The sequence below is a fragment of the Hyla sarda genome, chromosome 1, assembly GCF_029499605.1.
Source record: "Hyla sarda isolate aHylSar1 chromosome 1, aHylSar1.hap1, whole genome shotgun sequence".
Classification (NCBI taxonomy): domain Eukaryota; kingdom Metazoa; phylum Chordata; class Amphibia; order Anura; family Hylidae; genus Hyla; species Hyla sarda.
The window spans coordinates 503421150-503443557 of record NC_079189.1 but is presented as its reverse complement, the minus strand read 5'-3'; positions in this window follow the sequence as shown (position 1 = coordinate 503443557).

Sequence of the window (22408 nt, the reverse complement as noted above, 5' to 3'; positions counted from 1 at the left end):
CCAGTCCAATAATAATTAGCCTTATACTGCCATTAATATTGTAGTTATATTATGTTCTTTTCAATTTCTAGTATGACCTCCGTGCTGCTATATATATGCAATGGCTATATGTGGGCAACTGCCAACAGATATAAAGCTACAAGTGGTTTTCCTGTTTAGGCTACAAGTGAGATCTACAAGTGGTTTTACTATTTAGGCGCATATCTATTTGGGGCTCAAGAGATTACTGCCACATAAAAAAACACCCATTTTATATATTGCAAATGATAGGTGGAGGCCCTGTAACAGATATTACTCTGGAGCCTACTCAGTAGAGGGCAACTTTGCAGAGCCACATTGAATAAGAACTAAGAATTTGTTTAAAGTGGTACTCTGACATTAGGTAAGAAATACAAATACTGCAGATGCTGATAGTATTGCAGTTATAAAAACACTAAAAATCCAATATACTTTCTAGTTGAGAAGTTGCTTTTCTCACAGTCTTCCCTCCTTGCCTATTATTCCCCTTACAGCACTCCTGCTAGTTCCTCACCCATAGCTGTTGCTGGACATCTCACATCACAGAAGATTATCATACGATCAGGAAAGGGTTGCAGCACCTGCTACATTCATTCCCTGTCTGCTCTTTTGCCTGTGCCATTGCTCAGCACAAGGAAGCCTGCTATAAACTCACTTTCTTCTACCTACTTGTCGAAGCAAAGTTATATATGTATTTGACATGAAGATGGTGATGTAGGCTGTTGGGGCTGGTCAGAGGTGGTGACATCACTTAAGGGGGAGAGCTAGAGCTCAAAGACAAGATTCAGCAAAGCCTCCTAAAACAGAAGATGATGCAATCTTGCAAGAGAGGGAGGAGCTGGGAAGCTTCTGGCAACACACTAAACATGAAAGAACTATACAACTTCCTGTCTGGGTAAATCACACATAAGCATGCTGAAGCCTGTACAATTTGTGATATCACTATATTAGCAAGTCATATATCTTGGGGTGATAGTCTTATTTAAATACAATATTCTGAAACAGAATTCACCTTTAATTAATCTTGTTGTGATAATTGCAGGTTCTTAACCTTTAGCATATTTATTATAACAACAATGTTATTATAAAAATAGTCTCTATAATAAATAATAATAATAATAATAATAATAAAAGACCATATATAACACCTATGCCCCTAATGATGATCCTCTCACCCATTTTGTTGCTGTTGCCACTAAGCTTCAGCCCCCCTCCTATGATCACCTGGTGTGAGGAGGCAACTTTAATATGGTGCAGAATGGTATTCTGGGCAGGTCTCATACGCAGATCTGGTGCACAGCAGAGACTTCTCCTGGGGACTGTTTCTGCAATTGATTTGGTAGATGCCTGGAGGGAATATTATTTAGCCTAGAGGAGTCGCACCTATTATTCTTCTGCACATAGTCCTTACACAAGGATTGACTAGATACTTATCAATACATCCTCCCTTACCCACCTTCTCTTCATTCACATTCCCTGCATGTGGTCCGAACACAATCTGGTTTTTGCACATTTCAACTTTGGGGTCTGTTACAACACTCCTTTTACATGGTGTCTTAACCTGAAAGGACCAAGGGCATACCTGTACCTCCCTTTGTATAACACGGGGCCACATCATAGCGGGTTGGGCCCCGCCTCTAACAACGGCCGGGACCGATGGCTAATAGCGCGTGGCACTGATCGCGGTGCCGCACACTATTAACCCTCAGTGGGCTGTTCGGGACCGCCGCGGTGAAATCGCGGCATCCCGAACAGCAGTAGGACAGCAGGAGGGTGACTTACCTTCTCTCCTGGTGTTCGATCGCAGAATGACTGCTCAGTGCTTGAATTCCCGGCATGAGCAGTCAAGCAGCAGAATGATCGATCAATGGTTTCCTATGAGAAACCATTGATCACTGTAAAAGATCAGTGTGTGCTGTGTTATAGCCCCCTATGGGGGCTATAACATAAAAAAAAGTGGGGAAAAAAGTTAATAAAGATCATTTAACCCCTTCCCTAATAAAAGTTTGAATCACCCCTCTTTTCCCATTTAAAAAAAAAACATATGTGGTATCACCGTGTGTGGAAATGTCCAAATTATAAAAATATACAGTTAACTAACCCGCACTGTCAATGGCGTACACGCAAAAAAATTCAAAAGTCCAAAATAGCATATTTTTGGTCACTTTTTATATCATGAAAAAATAAATAAAAAGCGATCAAAAAGTCTGATCAAAACAAAAATGGTCAGTATAAAAATGAGCCCTCATACCGCCCCGAACTCAGAAAAATAAAAAAAAGTTATAGGGGTCAGAAGATGACAATTTTAAACGTATACATTTTCCTGAATGTAGTTCTGATTTTTTTCAGAAGTACGACAAAATTAAACCTATATAAGTAGGGTATCATTTTAATCGTATGGACCTACAGAATAAAGATAAGGTGTCGAAAAATGTATTGCATAGAAATGGAAGCTCCCAAAAATTACAAAATGGTGTTATTTCTACAATTTTGTTGTACAATGATTTTTGTTTTCTGTTTCGTCATAGATTTTTGGGTAAAATGACTGATGTCATTACAAAGTAGAATTGGTGGCACAAAAATAAGCCATCAAATGGATTTTTAGGTGCAAAATTGAAAGAGTTATGATTTTTTAAAAGTAAGGAGAAAAAAATGAAAGTGTAAAAACGGAAAAACCCCTGGTCCTTAAGGGGTTAATGAGTCGCTACTTTGTCGTTCCCATCTGCGATCCCAGATTGAGACCAAACTCTCTTCCTTTTCTACTGCCAATGAGACCCCAGACGCTGATCCTAGATGGGTCTGGATGCCTCATAAGGCCTATATTAGGGGTAAGCTTTTTGCTCTTGCCTCTGGACTCAAAAGGGACAGGACGAAGGCGCAGTCAATGTTCGGTTTGGCTAGGCTGTTGACGGCCCAATAACTTAACCCTACCCCGTATTTGTACTATGCACTCTGCTCTACTAGACTACAATTGGACGCGGTCCTCTCGGATAGAACAGAAAAAGCATTGCCCTGGACTCAAGCTACTTATAATAAATGGGCAAATAAACCTGAAAGGCGTCTAGCATCCATGTTGAGACAGAGGCAACGGCTCAATTGGGTCCACAGCATTCACATTAAACCGGGAATCCCAACTTCTCCCCCTTCTCGGATCCATGAGATTTTCCATGCTTTCTATTCTGCTCTCTATAAAGAACGGTCTCCACCGCCTTCTCTTTCCTCTATTGATACCTTTCTTTGTTTCACTCCCCTCTCTCTCTTCCTTGGATAAGGATTCTCTAAACCTTCCTGTCTCTTCTGAAGAGGTTGACCAGGCTATCTCCTGCTTGAAACTAGGCATTGTACTTTAAAAAAAAATGTAGTGCCCTTCTCCTCCCCTGTCTCACATAAGTTGCTTTCTGGTGCTCCCATGCCCAAGGGATTTCTTCACGCTTCTATTGTGGTAATTCCTAAACCTAACAAAGATCCTCTCCTTCCCTCTAATTATCGATTTTTACGTCTATTTTGGCCTGTAGATTAAATTCCCTCCTTCCACACTTCATTCATGGAGTTTATCCCCGGCCGTCAAGCCCCTGATAATATTAGGAAGGTTTTGGATATTATGCATTAGGCCTCTGTCACATTTCCCCCCTGACTCTATTAAGCCTTGATATAGAAAAAGCTTTTGATTCGCTTTCTTGGCACTATATGTTCGGCGTGCTACGCGCCATGGGTTTCTCTAGTCCTTTTGTCACAGCCCTGCACTTAATTTACTCTTCCCTACTAGCCTAGCTTAAGATTCCCTCATTGTCTCCTACTCTGATTTCTGTAGAGAGGGGTACTTGCCAGGGGTGTCCCTTGTCACTGGCGTTATTTGCCTTAGCTATGGAACCTCTGGCAAGTCACCTCTGTTCCACCCAGAAGGTTTCGGGAGCATCGATTGCTGGGTCTATTTATAAGATCAACTTGTTTGCTAATGACCTTTTACGTTCACTCACCAATCCCTTAGTCTCCCTCCCTAACTTGTTTACTCTGTTGGATCGCTTTTCTGCCGTCTCGGACCTGATGGTCAATAGGAAATAGTCGGAGATCCTGTTCTGTAATACTCCTACTTTTGTCTCTAACCTTGTCCAACTTAACTTCTCTATCCGTCCATCTTCCTCTCACCTTCCCTATCTAGGCATCTCGCTTCCAGCTTCCCTTTCTTCTTTGTATAGGCTCAACTATTCTTCTTTCTTTAAATCTATCCAGGATGATCTCGCTAGTGTTGAGTGGCATATATGGATGAATATTTATCATATATTCGCTAAATTCACATATCCATAATATTCACGTTTTATTTTCGCATATGCAAAAATTTGCATATGCGAAAATTACCATATAAAAATTAGCATATTAATTAGCATATTAGAGCCTTCTTTACACCACACAAGCTGGAAGCAGAGAGGGATGATCAATGTGAAAAAAAACAATATTCGTAATTACGAATATATAGTGCTATATTCGCGAATATGCGATATTCGCGAATAAAATTTGCATTGCCAGATGGAACCTCTCCCACATATGGTGGCTGGGTCACCTCCATTCTATTAAGATGGTGGTTTTACCTAAACTTCTTTATTTTTTCCACATGCTGACTTTTCCAGTGCATATGGCGGAATTAAAATCTTTGCAAGTGGATATTTTTCATTTCATCTGGTGAGGCCTTCGTCCTCAGAACCCACATTCCATCATGCACTACCACAAAAGTGTGGGAGGTTTTTCCGTTCCTAATTTTCTTTATTATCGGGCTGCTAGGTTGGCCCAGTTACTGTTGTGTTAAACTCCTTCTGATTTTCCTCGCTGGTTTACTCTTGAAAATGGTCTTTTGTCCCCTTATACAGGGTGGGCCATTTATATGGATACACCTTAATAAAATGGGAATGGTTTGTGATATTAACTTTTCAACATGGGTGGTGACCATGGCAGCCCTTTTGAAGTCAGCCAATTTGAATCAAACTTTTGTTTTTTCAATAGGAAGAGGGTCATGTGACACATCATACTTATTGGGAATTTCACAAGAAAAACAATGATGTGCTTGGTTTTAACGTAACTTTATTCTTTCATGAGTTATTTACAAGTTTCTGACAACTTATAAAATGTGTTCAATGTGCTGCCCATTGTGTTGGATTGTCAATGCAACCCTCTTCTCCCACTCTTCACACACTGATAGCAACACCGCAGGAGAAATGCTAACACAGGCTTCCAGTATCCGTAGTTTCAGGTGCTCCACATCTCGTATCTTCACAGCACAGACAATTGCCTTCAGATGACCCCAAAGATAAAAGTCTAAGGGGGTCAGATCGGGAGACCTTGGGGGCCATTCAACTGGCCCACAATGAGCAATCCACTTTCCAGGAAACTGTTCATCTAGGAATGCTGGGACCTGACACCCATAATGTGATGGTGCACAATCTTGCTGGAAAAACTCAGGGAACGTGCCAGCTTCAGTGCATAAAGAGGGAAACACATCATTATGTAGCAATTTCGCATATCCAGTGGCCTTTATGTTTCCATTAATGAAGAATGGCCTCACTATCTTTGTACCCCATATACCACACCATACCATCAACTTTTGTGTTCCAACAGTCTTGGAGGGATCTATCCAATGTGGGTTAATGTCAGACCAATAGCGGTGGTTTTGTTGGTTAACTTCACCATTCACATAAAAGTTTGCCTCATCACTGAACAAAATCTTCTGCGTAAACTGAGGGTCCTGTTCCAATTTTTGTTTTGCCCATTCTGCAAATTCAGTGCACCGATCTGGGTCATCCTCGTTGAGAATGCTGCAGTAGCTGGAGTTTGTAAGGGTGCCATTTGTGAGTAGCTAATATCCACCAAAGGGATGTTCGACTAATGCCCCTCTCCAGTGACATGCGGCGAGTGCTATGCTGTGGGCTCTTGCTGAATGAAGCTAGGACAGCCACTGACGTTTCTTCATTAGTGACAGATTTCATGTGTCCACATTGTGGCAAATCCAACACTGAACCAGTATCACGAAACTTAGCAAGCAGTTTGCTAACTTTAGCATGGGAGATGGGTGTTCTCGTAGGGTGTCTTGCATTGGAATCTGCTGCAATGACCCGGTTACTGCGTTCACCAGACATCAACACAAATTCTATCCACTCCTCACATGTTAACCTCGACGACATGTCAATGGCTGTAAACAAAGAGAAACTTGTAAATAACTCATGAAAGAATAAAGTTACATTAAAACCAAGCACACCAGTGTTTTTCTTGTGAAATTCCTAATAAGTTTGATGTGTCACATGACCCTCATCCTATTGAAAAAACTAAAGTTGGATTCAAAATGGGCAACTTCAAAATGGCCGCCATGGTCACCACCCATCTTGAAAAGTTTCCCACCTCACATATACTAATGTGCCACAAACAGGAAGTTAAAATAACCAACCATTCCCATTTTATTAAGGTGTATCCATATAAATGGCCCACCCTGTACTTTGTGTTCCCTGACGTGGTCCTTGGGCTCGATCTTCACTTAGGTCATTCCATCTTCCTCTTTGTCTCTTCACTCTTTGCTTCATTGGCGGTCAGTTCATTTCAAGACTTCTCTTCAGTCCCCTCACTCCCCTGTCACCCCCCTCTTCCGTAACCCTTCTTTTCTCCCGGGTCTTTCTCCCACCGACTTCAACTGGTGAATGGAGAAACACCTGACTTCCGTTCACTGTTTCCTCTCAGGGAAGAAACTTATGACTAGAGATGTGTTTGTATCCCGCTTTGACCCTCCGGCTGTGGAATCTTTTCTCTTTCGCAGATCTTTTCCTTCCTTCAATCTCTGCAGTCTCCCTCTTCTGTTGTGGACTCTACATTTTTTGAGGCCATGACTATTTATTCTCCTCTACGCCCTGGTTCTCTATCTCTTATTCATTCTGCTCTGAATAGTCCCCCTCGTGATAAGAAGCTACCTTTTATGGTTCAATGGGAAAAGGACCTCCAAGTATCCCTCACTCTCCTGGAATGGCACTCTTGCTGCGCTCAGTTGAGTAAGGGTAGTTGGCAAGTATCTCTGACTGAAACAGCCCTTAAGATTTTGCATAGGGCGTATTATGTCCCACTGCGACTTCATGCAATCTACCCTGCAGTCTCTCATCTCAGTTTCAATGGCTGTCAAGATAATGGTCTATGCTTCATATTTGGTGGACGTGCCCACATGTAGTTGACTTTTGGTGCAAGATCATTAGGGGAGATTTATCAAAACCTGTCTAGAGGAAAGGTTGCTGATTTTCCCATAGCAACCAACCAGATTGCTTCTTTCATTTTTGAAAAGGCCTCTGAAAAATGAAAGAAGCGATCTGATTGGTTGCTATGGGCAACTCAACAACTTTTCCTCTGGCCAGGTTTTGATAAATCTACTCATTGATCTTGTTTCTTCAGTCACGGAAACTCCATGCACGCCAACACCAACTGTTTGCCTCCTGGGAATGAAACCGAAGGGCATGAATTTAGCTAAATTACATCTTGCCCAATTTATTCTCTCAGCAGCTTGTATTCATATTGCATAAAAGTGGCGCATATCTGTTTTGTCAGTGCCCATGGTCATAACAAGAGTAAATCATATTATGAAGTCCGAAAAATGTTATGCCCTTAGAACTGATGAGGTAGTACATTTAATAAGACTTGGCAGCCTTGGTTTTCCTCCCCACATGCACCTAGTATGTCATATTATCTTTCCCTGTGATTTAGTTATTTCTCTCGTCCTATCTATGCCAGGTAGTCTTGTTATGCTTATAACACTCCCTCCCCTACCCCACCCCGACCATATGTTCAGGATTTTTGGTTGTGTTTTATAGTTTTTGTTTGTACTCTGCCCTTGTATATTGTATACTGTGTTCTTCTGTATGCCTCTAATGTGATTTTCAATACATTTCTCTTTTTGACACTAAAAGACCATATATATATAATTCAAAAAGTCTATTATCCATAATGAACATCTGTCTTAATAACTACAGTACATTTCCAAACCCAAATAAACCATACATTATTCATGTGTGATAAATCAAACAGGTAAAGTCATTTGAGTCCATATGTCTTTTATACACATAACTGTATTTATAACAATGCTGATTTCCTGATAGCGCTCAGGCTGCATAGCATTATGTCTTATTGCAACTGGTTCAATGTTTGCCATGTACATGTTATTCTTGAACATTTTAAATGTCTTGATTCCTAATATATCTTAAATAAATTCACAAAGTGTCAATAGTCAATTGTATTGATTAACTTCATGTAGTAGGAGACCTTTTATCCACAAAATTTAGTTGATACAACCAATGCCCTTGGAATCACTTCAGAGAATAAATGGTTACTAAAGCCATTAGTGTCTTTTTTTTTTCCTTTCTTTTGTGGAAAACATCATGTGTTACTGGCTGTGGCTAACTTCACAAACTTTTAGTGACCTCCAAAGAAAAAGTACTTTTGTTTGGAAGAATTGGTGTTCTTGAGATTACATAAAGAGGATTAGAGATGAAGTGCAAGCTACGAGACAGATGATCTGGTATTAATCCAAGGATCTAACAGATAGAGAATGCAGGTGAATGGGATTTGTGTCAGGATTATGATCAGTTAGTATTGGCTTCAATTGCTAGAACCATTATAGACTAGCCCCATGGATTCACAGGAAAATACTGTAATTATTGTTCACTTCTAAAATCCACACATTTGAATTTGCATGTGAGTTGTTTACAAATAAATATTGTTTTTGTGAACATATTCACAAAATGTGTTTATACGCAACTGAAAATCTATTTCGCATGTCTGAATGTTTCTGCCACATTAACATGGATGTACCCAATAAGAAACAGAATGTTTTTTAAAAACAATTATGGTAAATGTGTATGCTCAGATCACCAGCCAAAATCATGGATTACAATTGAACAGAGACGCCATTGTGGGTCTGACCATTACTCCAGAACAAAGACAACAAATGGTCATAGTAACAGACACATCTATCCTCCTGCACTTTCAAGACATGGTCTACAATTTACTCTAATACTGGTACTACAGCTGGACTACATGCTGTTATGCCAGGAGATAACAACAAGGAGGATATCTTTCTCTATATGTTCTAGCTGTGGAGGAAGGAACAGCAGGTATTACCATCACAAGTATGGTGAAAGTGGGGTGAACCTACAGCTGCCCACTCTTCATAACTGCAAGAGTTTAAAGGGGTTATCCACCATAAGGTGATTTTAGTACATACCTGGCAGGCAGTAATGGACATGCTTAGGAAGGATCTGCGCTTGTCTTGGAGTTAAATGGCTATGTTGTGAGTAGTGTTGCTTGCGAATATTCGCAATTCGAATATTGTTCGCGAATATCGCATATTCGCGAATTCGCGAATTTCGCGAATATAGCACTATATATTCGTAATTACGAATATTCGTTTTTTTTTTTTGTTTTTTTTTTCACAGTACACATCACAGTGATCATCCCTCTCTGCTTCCAGCTTGTGTGGTGTAAAGAAGGCTGTAATACTACTGTGAGAGACTGGCGCGCGAAAATTCGCATATGTGAAAATTCGCATATGCTCATTTTTCGCGTTTTGCTAATTTTGTATATGCTAATATTCACATAAGTAAATTTTCGCATATGCGAAACGTTCGCATATGCGAAAATAAAACGAGAATATAACCAATGTGCGAATATTCGAGAAAATATATCGAATATTCGTCCATATATTCGCGAATATTCGCGAATTCGAATATGGCCTATGCCGCTCAACACTAGTTATGAGATCACCATAACACTGTGGCTAGCTGTTTGTGAACTGGCATTTCCTTTTTGAATTTTCTTTTTTTGACTACAAATCCCACAATTCCATTTTCCTTCCTCCCACACATCAGCCACCCCACCCATTGAAACCTATATGAGCTGCATCCATTCAAATCGGAGTGGTTTTCAATCAGTATGGCTACAGCTGTTACATTAGTTGCAGATTGATCCCTATCCCACCAAGCGATCACTTTACCCATTGAAGCAGACAGGCTCCCTGTCATCAGCTGACTAGTGAGTCAGGTCTCGGCCGCATTGCAAGCTGGGAAAGTCTGAGACAACATTCATTTTGTATGCTGATAAAAATAAATAGTGGGGTGAAAATCACATAAGAATTGTGAGAAAACAGTTACACACAGGTACAGACACTATATTATGAACTACACTAACTTTACAGCCCCTGTAGCATAGTCAAATAAAAAAAATTCCTGGAATACCCCTTTAACTTTAGCTTATAAACACTCCCTCCTCAGATTCTTGGTGTTGGTGGCTCAAGCATGCATCTCCTTGGTTTGAAATTAGGGGAATACTCCCTTGATATTGCTTTGGTTTTACAAGTCAACAATATGATGCTATATCACAACCCAAGAGCAAATAGGTTGGGTTGTGAAACCACGCCCCTTTTAGGGTTGACCACACCCCATTTATGGCAGACCATGCGCCTTTATAGGTTTTTCACAATGCAATGTTGGGTTTGTCCGATCTTTCTGTCGCACACTGGCACAGAAATGTTACAGACACTATGCGCCAAAATAACTTGAAATATCTCGACAAAAACAAATCAGTTTTAGCTTAGTAAATGAGGCCCAAAATGTGTATTTTTTGAGTACCGTTGTGCACAATGTTATTATTACAAGTAAACTAGACTTGTAAACAGCTGTGTAGATAACCTATGCACCAGCAGAGCACCATTGGTCTGTAACTTCTAACATTTAAAATACAATACAGTACAGTGGGGCAAAAAAGTATTTAGTCAGCCACCAATTGTGCAAGTTCTCCCACTTAAAAAGATGAGAGAGGCCTGTCATTTTCATCATAGGTATACCTCAACTATGAGAGACATAATGAGGGGGAAAAAAAAACATAAAATCACATTCTCTGATTTTTAAAGAATTTATTTGCAAATGATGGTGAAAAATAAGTATTTGGTCAACAAGTACTTTGTCATATACCCTTTGTTGGCAAGGACAGAGGTCAAACATTTTCTGCAAGTCTTCAGAAGGTTTTCACACAAAGTTGCTGGTATTTTGGCCCATTCCTCCATGTTTTGGGGCTGTCGCTGGGCAACATGGACTTTCAACTCCCTCCAAAGGTTTTCTATGGGGTTGAGATCTGGAGACTGGCTAGGCAACCCCAGGACCTTGAAATGCTTCTCACAAAGCCACTGCTTCATTGCTCGGTCGGTGTGTTTCATGCTGAAAGACCCAGCCACGTTTCATCTTCAATGCCCTTACTGATGGAAGGAAGTTTTCACTCAAAATCTCATGATACATGGCCCCATTCATTCTTTCCTTTACACACATCAGTCGTCCTGGTCCCTTGGCAGAAAAATAACCCCAAAGCATGACGTTTCCACCCCCATGCTTCACAGTAGGTATGTTGTTCTTTGGGTACAACTCAACATTCTTTCTCCTCCAAACACGACGAGTTGAGTTTTTACAATATAGTTCTACTTTGGTTTCATCTGGCCATATGACATTCTCCCAATCCTCTTCTGGATCATCCAAATGTTCTCTAGCAAACTTCAGACGGGCCCGGACATGTACTGGCTTAAGCAGGGGGACACATCTGGCACTGCATGATTTGAGTCCGTGGCATAGTGTATTACTGATGGTAGCCTTCATTACTTTGGTCCCAGCTCTCTGCAGGTCATTCACTTGGTCCCCCCGTTTGGCTCTGGGATTTTTTTATCACCGTTCTTGTGATCATTTTGACACCACAGGGTGAGATCTTGCGTCGAGCCCCAGATCGAGGGAGATTATCAGTGGACTTGTATGTCTTCATTTTCTAATAATTGCACCCACAGTTGATTTCTTCACACCAAGCTGCTATCCTATTGCAGATTCAGTCTTCCCAGCCTGGTGCAGGTCTACAATTTTGTTTCTGGGGTCCCTTGACAGCTCTTTGGTCTTGGCCATAGTGGAGTTTGGAGTGTGACTGTTTGAGGTTGTGGACAGGTGTTTTTTATACTGTTCACAAGTAACAAGTCAAGGACAGAGGATACTCTTAAAACAAGAAGTTACAGGTCTGTGAGAGCCAGAAATCTTGCTTGTTTGTAAGTGACCAAATACTTATTTTCCACCATAATTTGCAAATAAATTATTTAAAAATTAGACAATGTGATTTTATGGATTTTTTTCTCATTATGTCTCTCATAGTTGAGGTATACCTATGATGAAAATTATAGGCCTCTCTCATCTTTTTAAGTGGGAGAACTAGCAGAGTTGGTGGCTTACTAAATACTTTTGTGCCCAATTGTATAAATAACTGGTTAGCAAAGCCACCATACTTTGCTGGAGATACTGTAAGAGTTACAGTAAATACCAAATTCCAACAATTGTCAGTTTGCAGATTCTTCTCAATGCTAATGTGGAATTCCTCTTTTCACTGTTTCCCAAGTTAAGAAGGATAAGATGGGTCAGTGGGCTGATGGTAGGTCAATTGGTCAACATGTAGGTTGAATTAAGCCGTAGACAAAGACACAATAGAATCCCTATCCATCACACCATCAATTCCTTCTACAAGAAAGTGTTATGAACACAAACCAACCACACTTTCTTACACCCTTAAACCATTTTGTTCCTTGCTATAATTCCAAGGTCAAAATATAAGAAATGATGTGTATAGAGTGCAGGTTGAATGGTGTTTCAATGAGCACTGTCAGATCCAAAAACTTTTTATGTATATTGTTACTGATGAAAATTAAAGTCCTTTTGTAATATGTTTGTTTAAAATGATTTGAATATTTAATAAAGAAAATTACTTCTGAAAATCCCACCACTAGGGGTTCCCATACCTTCTGGGACCCTAACCAGTCCTGCAGCAGCATCAGCTTGTCGAGGAGTCATGGACAAGAGATGACTCCCCGACAAGGCTGTATGAGCAGACACATCAATCACCTCCCACCACCACAATGGAGGCACACGCCCCCTTACCCTGGGAGGATTTCCAACACTGTAATGTAATGTAAACAACTATGTTTATAATAAATGAAGGTGATAAAGGGATAAAAATTAAATGTACATGGTCAGGTTTTTTTTTTTTTTTTTTGGGGGGGGGTCTGACAGGTACGCTTTCACATACAGGACTGTAAAGCTGCAGGTAGGGACATTACTTCTCATTTAGGAAGGCAAGACTAGGATTTGGTGCAGCCATTTGTTATCTTCAACCGACACAGGATAAATGGAGGAATTGAAGCAAAATACCCTTTGGAGAAGGCGCTGCTGGTGTCCAGTGTAGATGGGAATGACCAGGCCAGAGAGGGATGTTTCAACCAAAGCTTGATCTGGCCCGGTCATTCCCATCTACACCGGACACCAGCAGCGCCTTCTCTAAACAGTATTTTGCTTCAATTCTTCCACCTCTCCCATCAGGACGGGCCAGTCCTCTCCTGCACCCTGGGCTCAGTAACTGCCTCCAGTTTATGTGTTTATAACCCCAGCTGTGGGTTCATATCCGAGTTTTCCACTCACTCAAGGTGAGCACCCACTACCTACGGGCAACGTGTGCCCACTAGTGCATTGTTTCACTTTGCCCCTTTTCTCTTGCGGTATCACACTAGGCGCCTCTTCGCCGGTCTATATTTTTTCCTTTTTACAGACACACAGGATAAAGGTCTGGCTATAGGTTAACGCATAGGACCTGGCTGAGTTCAGGCTTCTTTAAATGAACTCTTTGCCAGATATCTACTTCAGCACTAATACTAAGAACACGTGTATATTTCTATGATGTTACTTTGAAGCAGCTTTAGTTTTTATGAACACACATATTTGTAGCCTGTTAATAAGCTCTTTTAATTATTCACTTTTTTTTTTTAACCATATACATGGCATTAACGTAATTTCTCCAGCCTCTTTGCGCCCTTTCACATGTACTTGTTATCTAGTAATATTAAAAGAAAACGTACCCTTGGGTGAATGTTCAGCCTCTGAGATTTTTAAAAGCCATTTTAATTATCCTCTACTCCACGGAGATGTATTTATTTGAAATTATTTACCAGGAAAAATACATGAAGTAGAACATCTTGTTTTCAAGTACGGTTATTAATGGATACTCAGAAGACAGGCATAGAACGTAATAAACAAAATCAAGAATTTAAATGCAATGTATAGTCCTGGTAGTTAATCACCTTAAATAGGCTAATCAGCTTTAATATAGCAGTACATGCAATAGCATCATGCAAAGCATGATCGTCTGCTGTTTCACTAGCATCTAATAGGCATTGTTAGTTATGTGATCTTCACTTTACTTGCTGACTACCTTTAAAAAGGAAAATTAGATTCATTCCTCACAGAGATATTTGCTCGGGTTTTTCCACATCATTAGATATATGCGGCTCTGCTCTACAGGAATTTCTACAGAGAAAATGCAACTTTCTACACATAAATTAACAGAAATCACTGAGTCTGCTGCTATAGACCATAATTTTTCTTTATTACACTTAATGTTCCTGCCTTCATACTGTGAATTTACACACATGGAATTAGAAAGCGGAAAGAGTTGGTTTATAGGGAGAAAACTTTAGCAAATACAGTGATTTGGTAAAAATAGGAAAGATGTTGATCAACATTCTAGTCACTGTTTGCATACTCTAGATTTATACATATGGGTACATAAACAGATAGATAGATAAATATATGATAGATAGAGAAATTGATAGATATATGGATTTATTTAGCATTGAATATAAGCACACATAGAGAAATGTACCCTCTTATAAGCCTTGGCAAATAAACTAAATAAAACTATTATTTAATAATATGCAGATGACTAGATGAAATGAGGCCTCATACTGTACTCTACAGACCCACAATATTGCACCCAGAGGGGCACAGGGTCATACTGTAAACATATGATGGCACACACCATTATATGCTTCATTATAGAGACATTTTTCTCAAGAAATATCGCATCTTAGGAAGGTTAAGGGAGATCTATCAAAACCTGTGCAAAGGAAAAGTGGACCAGTTGCCCATAGTAACCAAGCAGATTGCTTCTTTAACACTTTAAGGACCAGGCCAATTTTTGTTTTCACACAGTCGTTTTTTCCTCCTCCCCCTCTAAAAATCATAACACTTTCAATTTTGCACTCACAGACCCATATGAGGGCTTGTTTTTTGCATCACCAGTTGAGGGTTATTTTTTTTGCGCCATGATCTGTAGTTTTAATTGGTACCGTTTTTGTTTTGATGGGACTTTTGTGCTTTTTATTCATTTTTTTTAATGGTAGATGAAGTGACCAAAAATTCGCTATTTTGGACTTTGGTATTTTTTACAGGTACCTCATTGATCTTGTGGTTTAACTAACCTTTTATTTTAATAGTACGGACATTTACACACGCGGTGGTACCACATATGATTATTTTTTATTACATTTTTTACTTAAAAAATGGGAAAGGGGAGGGTCAAACTTTGGCTCAGCATTCATCTGCATTATCAGTGCTCTGCTGCTCCAGCCTGCTGAGGCTTTCTGGAAGAGAGGACCGATCAGACAGTGAGGAAGCAGGTAAGGGCCCTCCTGCATCCACTCAGCTTGGTCTCGATATGCTCTGCTGAGCTGCCGGGATCGTTAACCCCTAAAAGGTTAATGCCGGGCATTGGCCCAATCAGCAATGCACAGCGTTAACCATAGGTCCTGCCTGCTCTAAGCAACCAGGACCCACCGGGTATAAAGCGTGCTCAGCTCATGAGAGCGTGCTCAACCAGTAACGGGAACAGCGTATATGGGTACGCCCACGGTCATTAAAGAGTTAAAGGGGTACTCTGTTGCAGAACATCTCTTATCCTATCCACAGGATAGAGGATGAGTGTCTGATCGCAGCAGGGTCCAATGGCTGGGATCCCCTGTGATCTCCTACCGGGTACCCATCTCAATTCCTGCACTGAGCTTTTTCCTCCTTGTGCATGGATTATTGTCAACCACCACCTTAAAGGGGTACTCCGGTGCTTAGACATCTTATCCCCTATCCAAAGGATAGGGGATAAGATACCTGATCACGGGAGTCCGCCGCTGGGGACCCCCGGGATCATGCACGCAGCACCCCGTTTGTAATCAGTCTCCGGAGCGTGTTCGCTCCGAGACTGATTACCGGCGACTACAGGGTGGGCGGCGTGTGATGTAACGCCCCCGCCCCCGTGTGATGTCACGCTCCTCCCCTAAATGCAAGCCTACATGAGGGGGCTTGACAGCTATCATGCCCTCTCCCGTAGGCTTGCATTGAGGGGCGGAGCGTGACATCACACGGGGGCGGGGGCATGACGTCACATGCCGCCCGCCCTGTAGTCACCGGTAATCAGTCCCGGAGCGAACACACTCCGGGGACTGATTACAAACGGGGTGCCGCGTGCATGATCACGGGGGTCCCCAGCGGCGAGACTCCCGCGATCAGGCATCTTATCCCCTATCCTTTGGATAGGGGATAAGATGTCTAAGCACCGAAGTACCCCTTTAAGTGAACACTGTATCTCCCACTCTCCCATAGAGCTACATGGAAGGGGGGTCGTCATTTGTACAGGGAGCAGAGATCGGTCTGTACAAGGAGAGAGCAGGGGTGACAGGCAGAGATCATGGGGGTCCCATCGGTCAGACCCCCCGCGATCAGACACTTTTCCCCTATCCTGTGGATGGGGCATAAGATGTTCTGCAACAGAGTACCTCTTTAATTTTTCAAAAAGGCCTCTGAAATTTTTTTTTGCCAATTTGACAGGTTTGATACATTTCCCCCAATATTTTCAACATATGGCACTCAACAATGCATCAATGACAGCACCCAGAGGGAGCTCTGTGGCCCACTATGCAATCTGCTTCAGTCACAGCCGGGTCATATCACAAAAAAGGTAGCATGTCCACAAACAGTATCAAATCACAGAATAGGACCTAAAATCAATGTTATTACTTGCCCCTAAAAAGGAAACCAAAACAGGTTTCTATCATGCTCAAAAGAGCCAACCAAAAAGAAAAAACAAAAAACACAGCAAACGCACACAGTGATTGAGCACCAGGCTCATAAAAGATACCACGACTGATAAAGCATATAGCACAGTACGTGCTAAAGATATAAACCACAGATATCAGGTTCCCACATATAATACATATGTGACAGCTGTCATGCCCCCTCCCATAGGCTTGCATTGAGGGGGCGGAGTGTGATGTCACACGGGGCGGAGCCATGACATCACAATACTCCGCCCCGTAATCGTCAGTCATCAGAACCAGAGTGAACATGCTCCGGGGGCTGATGGTAATGGGTGCTGCATAAAAGATCAGGGCGGGACCCCCGCGACCAGGCATCTAATCCCCTATACTTTGGATAGGGGATAAGATGTCTTAGCGCCAGAGTACCCCTTTAAGCCCTATCCCCCATGACTCAGGTAGTAGCTCGGGGCGGGACAACAGGGTAGGAGGGCGGTCGGTACCTGACACTCCCTACAGCTATGTCTGCTCTAGGACCTATGCCTAGGCAGAATTGACATCCTGAAAAGGACGGTCCCGCTCTGGAACCAACCCTGCTCTGCTACTCTTCCCCTACAATAGCTAATTCACTTGCTACTGATAACAGGCTGACTTACTGTCTCATAAGTAGATAGGCACTATTAGAGACCATGAGTAAACGATGCAGTAAGTCAGTGTGAGTGATAGCACATATTTGGTAGGGATATAAGGGGGGGGGGTGGGGACATGATATGGTATTATTACAGGTGAAAGATACTGTTTTCAGGGTACACCAGGTGGAAAATAATAGAATTAAGGTATTAAACCAAAATTCAGATTGCATATCATATTGTATCAAATCCACATGCATATCATATGTCATGCAATCTCTAAGCATAACAATAATCATGTACCTCAATGTCCCATGCATAGGAACCATAGTTTAAGACATTTGATAAATAAAACAAGTCCAATATGCCCCCTCAGAAAAGTACATACATATACAGTGCAACTAGATAAACACATAATTGTCACCTGTATCTTAGAGGCCCCCACATTGACTTTGCGGAAAAACCTCTATCACATCCGAAATGGGCATATAACCAAAATACCAAAGATACAGCAATGTAGGGCAAAAACAATAGGTAAGAATGGATACTCAAGTATATTTATGTTTCAGATAATCATCCTCTCAACACGTTTCTCCCAGTGACAGGTCATCAGGAGAGAGATATACCAGGATAGGCTCGATCCACCGGAGCTCATGTCATATCCGTCCGTCACAGCCGGGTCATGCATTATAGCTAAGAGGTTTTCTTTTGCTATTAACTTCTATGTGTTTTTTTTTTTTTCAGCTAGGCTTTATGGGCTTGAGAATGTTCGCGTCTAAGTACTTTTGCACTTAGCATTCTAGGTGCTGCACCGTATTATAGAGATTTTAGGCCCTAAAAGCATTGGTTCCAGCAGAGAATATGATCATAATATGGCATCCAGTGGAACATTCTAAAGGAAATTGGAGGCATAAGGAATTATATTTTGTCCTTCTGGGCTCGTGTGGGTATTGTATTGCATGGGCCAACTCTAAGCTTCTTTAGAGCCACAATATGACCATTTGATTATAGCTTGTCATATTCTATGTTAATTTCCTACCTACTACACTTGTGTACCATTAAGGGGTAATGTAAAATGTGTCGCTCTTAAATACGCTATATTTTAAGTCATTTACTTTGTGAAGTACTGGAGCTGAAAGGATTCAGAAAGCATTTTCTTGGGCCTTTTAAAAAAAATGTCACAACTCTAGTGTTGTGCCACTGGAAATTGTAGGCAATGTATGGTGAAGTCATTTTAGTCAATGGTGGCCATTCACTTAATGTGAGCTTCATGCAATATCAATGGTAATCAGGGGAACATAAATCAGAGATTGTCCATTCCATGCTTAAACTAAAAGGTAATGCACATACATATGATTACTAGAGTTTTTTATACCTTTGTGCAGACTATACAGTTCAAAAGACAGAGACTCCATTCAACTCTAAATTAATAAGAATAATTCATATGAAAATGAAGCATTCACTAGGGTTCTACCATAGATGTAATGCTAAAATTACAACGTTATTCATGTCATCTCCACAGATTAAAGGTCTTGGCTTGCCAAGTAATCAAGCTGTCATTAGAAACAGGTACATAGTAATGTATGATACATTGTTATACAGCAGATCATATAACCAGCACAGCGCAGCCCAAAGCCCATCTCTGGTCCATAATCACATGTATTTCAGACAACTTGATTAAATGTGTAATTGTTTAGGTCAAATAATCACAACTGGTCGACATCTATCATGTATCACATTCATAGCAAGACTTTATGTGGACAAGAAATATATTGTACCACTCTTTCAAAAAAGTACAAGACTCCCAGTCTCTCCGTCGAGTTCAGGAATGTTAAATCCTGAGGCTCCATATTCATACAAAATCTCAAAACTCAAGACTGTGCCAATTAATGGATGATTTGGCTTCCAAATCCCACAATTTGGGTTCTCAGAACAATTATATTTGGCATGCATTAAAAAGTGGCCTTCTATGGGAATATTATAGGTGAGTATCTGGTGAATATTAGACCTGTGTTACTTTGCACAGTACAATAGGGTATACACAGAAGTCTTAAAGCATAGCTTTTATTATTCTTACATTAAAATTAACATGTACAAAAAATATAAAAATATAGTGATAAAGATAATGCGATCAGTTACAGCTGGCCATATATGATTAGCCCACCAATGTTTGTCCTATACTCTGGCCCTGCTGGTCAATAGACCCCCTACCTGTTAATGCAGGAAGGCCTTCCTAGAGAGAGCCTTCCCGCATCCGGAACCTCCTACCTTACCCTACATAGACCAGGATGGAGGAGAGGTCGGGTGCAGTAAAATACAGGGAAAAACAGTGGCCTAGTAGTTGACTGAAAAAAACTCCAATATAAGCACCATGTGAGTCCGGTTTATGCAAAACATGTGTACATATAATGCAGTGATCACATAAAACATAGCAGATCAATCATAAACAAATATCCAATGTGTTTCGTTGTAGACTTGTGCACTAGAAACATTTTCGTTTCGTTTCGTTTTTTCGTTTTGGAAAAAAATTTCAGTTCGGTAATATTTTCGGTTTAGATTTTTTTGGATACATTCGGTATTCGGGTGTCCAGTTTGATTTTTTGGATACATTTGGAATTCGGGTACATTCGGTAAATTTTTTATTCTTTTTTGGACTAAAAAATTATGGAGATACCTTTTTTTTATTAAAGTTTCGTAGGGTACCATAAAAAAATAATAATAAAAAAGATACAGTAGTGATGGAAAAAATTGTATGTAACGAAATGTATGTATCTTTTTTATTATGAAATGTTTATTAATTTTTAAACAGGGATCAATTTATGTGAGCGGCTAAAGCACTAAAAATGTAGCCGACAATAATAAAAATGTAGTGTGTGCGTGTTTTTCACTTTTTTTTTTTTACATTTTTAGGTAGTACTACTACTCCCAGCATGGAACACACTGTTCCATGATGGGAGTAGTAGTTACCTGTACTAATTGACAGATCGCCTGGGTCCCTAGCGATCCTCTTGTATAATGTATAGATGCGGCGGCCGCTCTTCTATGGTCCCCTGCACTCACGTATCTATACACCTATTCATATTTCCCGCAGAGCTGTGATTGGCCAGATGGTTCCAGCCAATCACAGCTCTCTGTGAGAAATAGGAATATGTGTATATATTTACGGCCGTGCAGGGGACCATAGGAGAGCGGCCGCCGCATCCATACATTATACAGGAGCATCACAGCGGCTGTCAGGAGTGATACCCGCAGTGATCTTTCCTTTACTACAAGTACTACTACTCCCAACATGGAGTACACTCTGCTCCATGCTGGGAGCTGTAGTACCTGCATTAATAGACAGATCACAGCGGGTGTCAGAAGTTACACTCGCTGCCATATGTCTATTAATGCAGGTACTACAGCTCCCAGCATGGAGCAGAGTGTGCAGTGTGCTCCATGTTGGGAGTATTAGTAACTGCAGTAAGGGACAGATCCCAGCGGATGTCACTCCTCCTGACACGCGCTGCGATCGTCCTTATGTGAATGACGGGATCAGCTGTTCTCAGGGCTACAGAGCCGGGAGAACAGCTGATGCTCAGCCGTAGGTATACATCGTATATCTACTGCCCAGCAAGAACTTACAGTGAGCCTGCAGTGTGTATACAGTATACACATTGCTGGCTCACTTAACCCCCTTGCTGAGCTGTGCGCTATGTGCAAGCCCAGCAAGGAAAGAGTTGGACAGTGTAGGTTAACCCTTTGGGCGGTATACACTATATACAGCTATCTAGAGATAGCTGTATATAGTGTATACAGAAGACGAAGTCCGCTTACTTTCCTTCAGTACCGAGCAGGTCTGTGTAGCTCCGCTCACTAGTGATGACGTCATCAGGGGGGCGGAGCTGCAGAAGGGAACTAGGCTAGTTAATCTGAAGCTCTGTTCCCATTGTCCGTTTTGTATAATGTGAACAGACCCTTCTAGCAGTGTCTACCCAGACAGGGAGACTCCAGCTGTTGCTAAGCTACAACTCCCAGCATGCCCAGACAGCCAAAGGCTGTCTGGGCATGCTGGGAGTTGTAGTTTTGCACCAATTGGTGGCTCCCTGTTTCGGTAGACATTGCATCATGGGTGCTCTCCCCAGCGGACAGCGCCAAAAATGTCATAACCAAAATGTCATAACCCCCAATTATTACCCCGGTACCCACCACCACAAGGGTGCCGGGAAGAGCCGGTACCAACAGGCCCAGAGTTTCAAAAATGGCGCTCCTGAGCCTAGGCGGTAACAGGCTGTCGTTATTTAGGCTGGGGAGGGCCAGTAACAATGGTCCTCGCCCACCCTAGTAACGTCAGGCTGTTGCTGTTTGGTTGGTATTGTGCCGAGAATGAAAATACAGGGAACCCTATACATTTTTTTATTTTTTTTATTTAAATAAATAAAAATAAAAAACGCATGGGGTTCCCCTTATTTTCATTCTCAGCACAATACCAACCAAGCAGCAACAGCCTTACATTACCAGGGTGGGCGAGGACCATTGTTACTGGCCCTCCCCAGCCTAAATAACGCCAGCCTGTTACCGCCTAGGACCAGGAGCGCCATTTTTGAAGCTCCGAGTCTGTTGGTAGCGGCTCTTCCCGACACCCCTGTGGCGGTGGGTATCGGGGTAATAATTGGGGGTTAGCGCTAGCTGTGTTTGGGGCTAGCGCTAAGCCCTGGCTTAGTAATGGATTCAGTCAATAAGACCAGCTTCCACTACTAAGCCTGAAAATTCAATAAAAAAAAACACAACACATTGAAAAAATTATTTTATTTAAAAAAAACACTCCCCCACAGCCCTC